Genomic DNA, 2,696 nt, shown 5'->3' on the forward strand with positions numbered 1-2,696 from the left:
GCCACTAGCGGCGGGTCTGAAGCGGCTGGAAGTGACTAGTAGGGCGCCGAGCTAGCGCTCGCGGAATCGACGGTGTTTTCAAAATGGCGGGTTCTCCGAGCGGGGGGAGGGAGCGGGAAGGCTGCGGCCAATCAGCGCCCCGGATTCCGAGGGGGCTGGAGGAGGGGGGGAAAGAGGGGAAGGCTGCGCACGCAGCTGCCTGCTTGGAAGGCGGTGCGGGACTGTGAGGGCGGGAGCGTGCGGAACTAGTAGCCAATCAGTGCCCCGGGTTCCGGGATAGGCGCGGAAGGCTGCGCTAGCCGGAATGGAAGGGGGCGTGAGAGCGTTGGGTGGCGGCGACTAATCAGCGCCCAAGGATCCGGGGCGGAGGGTGTGACGAAGATTAAAGTGAGCGGAAAGCTGGGGGTGGGGAGGGGGGCGTGAAGGTGAAGCTGAGCACGCAGCTGCCTGTTTGGAAGGCGGCTGGAGAGCACGAGGGCTGGAGCGTTCGGAGGTCGTGGCCAATCAGCGCCCCGGATTGCGGAGTGGGAGGGAGAGGATGCGTGCGCAGCGGCTTGCTTGGAAGGCGGCGGAGGCCAGAGCGTTCAGAGGGTACCGGGAGGCTGGGGCGTGTGTTGTTCGTGTGCGCTGCGTTCCGGGGGCGGGGCCTTCACGAAGCGCAAGTTGTCTAGGCAACGGCGCCGGCTAGCCAGAGGGCGCAGTACGTCTGCTCCGGGGCCGCTGCAAAGCGCGAGGCCGCGGGCAGACCTGGGAGTAGGTATCTTGGGGGCCAGCCCCAGCCCTGAGGCTCTGCTGCTGCTGCACCCCCTGAGCATTAAGTTGAAACCCGTATACAATTAGGAGGTAGTCGCCAGGGGAGCTCGAGCCTCCTACAATACAAGCCCTTTTCCATCCTTTCCTTCCTAGGCAAAGGTCCTGTGAAGAGAGGAAAGGAGGTTGTGAGGCAGTTTCTTTTGCTGTGTCAGCTGCAGAGTTGGGAGAGGGTAAACAAGCCTTCTGGCCTCTGGTTCCCTCCTTTGGGTCATGAAGAGAGGATACCTCATGCCCAAAAGCTCGTCTGAGATACCAACGCTGCCATTGGTCCAATAAAAGATACTGCCCTCCAAAATCCTTATTTCTTGCATATCCCCTGAGCTCTCACAGCCACAAAATCACTGTTGGACGTCCCAGGATAAAATGGGCAGCTTCTTTTTCTCCTGAAGTGGCCACTTTTACCCTGGGGGAAAAGTTACCAACTTCTGCACATTTGGGGGGTTCTCCAAAGACAGCAGGGGCTCTAGAGGAATTAAACAACTACGCAAGTTGTGGTGGAAACTGGTAACGCTTTGTCCCACTGCCTCTTGCCTTCAGATACGCTGTGCTGAGAGGAAGAATTACCGAAGGGAGAAAGAGGCTATTGGCTGGAATCCCCGTTCAGAAGCTGAAGTAGTCCAGGAGAAATGAAAAGTGTCCTTTTGTCTGAGTTACGGAGATGCTTGTAGGAGGAGCAGAGCTCTTCCTTTTTTTGTTTGAGTTGCTCACTTTCAAGTGGGCCCGGACATGGTGTGCTGGTAGCCAGTGGTCCTAGTTCTTTTAACAGGAACATGCAAGAGAAAAGAGACAAGACTAGAAAAGCTCGGCTGGAGCTATTTATAGGATGGGACAGGATCAACTACCCCCTTAAAAATAAAGAGGCCCTCTCTTAAATGAGCAATTAGCTAATTGGCAAATGGTAAAATGAAAGAACAGTGGGTGGCTGCTTTCACTAGGTACTGGCCTGCAGCTGGGCCCCACCTAGCATAACCCTTATTAATTGGTAAAAAAAACATACCATGCTGAGAAAGGGATAAACAACAACTCTGCTGGACAAACAACAATACAACAGTAGGTAAATGACAAACAAGGTCCAATAGTAACAAAGCAATATCAAGCCCCCCCACCTGCACAATACAAAAGATAAACAACAGTAGTACTGATGCTCAGCCTAGGTGGTGCTAAAGAGCAATCAGGGCACTCTCACATACACCACATGCTGACAGGCACTCCACCTCTCAACATGCACTCAAGTTATGTGGACCACACTGACCATCCTCAGTCACTCAGCTCCACAGCCTGTATGGTCATTCCCACACTCAGGGATATTATCCTCCCAGGACCTCACCCGGGACACCACAACAGAGGGGATTGATCTGGGTGGGCATCATAGAGGGCAGTCCGGTTGTCCTCTGTCATCTATTGATACGAAACTGGACGCCTTTATGTCCTCTGCTGGCCAAATGCCCATCAAGAATTATGGTGGGGGGAGGGGGCTGAGATGGTGTGCTGCCACTTAATGCCCCATGCTACTGCTGTTCTGCCTCTTGCAGGGAGCAGGATGGGGGAGCCAAGGCCAGTGCTGCTGGCCTCGGCTCCCCCGTCCTCTGTCCAGTCCTTGGCGCGGCTTTGGAATCATGGCGGTACTCCCCCATGCTTGGAGCACTCTGATTGGCTGTTTCTGTCAGCCAGTCAGAGTGCGAATAAAGCATTATGGACAGACAGACTTAGGCTTTTATAATATTAGAATTGTTCTGAAATAGAGGACATAAAGGCATCTGATTTTGTATCAATAGAGGACACAGGACAGAGTAGCAGAAAACTGGAATGTCCTCTATGTTGGCCACCCTTGGTCTGTACCCACTCTCATACATGATGATTGATAGGCTCAACTCTCATGCTCA

At 54.1% G+C, this 2,696-nt stretch overlaps 1 protein-coding gene across 3 annotated transcripts in view; it reads right to left on the reverse strand.

Annotated features, from left to right (window-relative positions):
- Positions 1-60, reverse strand: part of DEK (DEK proto-oncogene) — a 42,702-nt gene extending 42,642 nt beyond the window's left edge. The window contains exon 1 of one of the 3 annotated variants that reach the window (XM_019523280.1): positions 16-60. The gene's annotated coding sequence lies outside the window, so the exon portion shown is untranslated. The remainder of the gene's footprint in view (positions 1-15) is intronic. The other 2 variants (XM_019523300.1, XM_019523289.1) reach the window with 2 other exon arrangements.
- Between the last annotated feature and the right edge of the window lie 2,636 nt (positions 61-2,696).

The sequence above is a fragment of the Gavialis gangeticus genome, unplaced genomic scaffold (genome assembly GCF_001723915.1).
Source record: "Gavialis gangeticus isolate Ggan-Ray unplaced genomic scaffold, GavGan_comp1, whole genome shotgun sequence".
In the NCBI taxonomy this organism is placed as follows: Eukaryota; Metazoa; Chordata; order Crocodylia; family Gavialidae; genus Gavialis; species Gavialis gangeticus.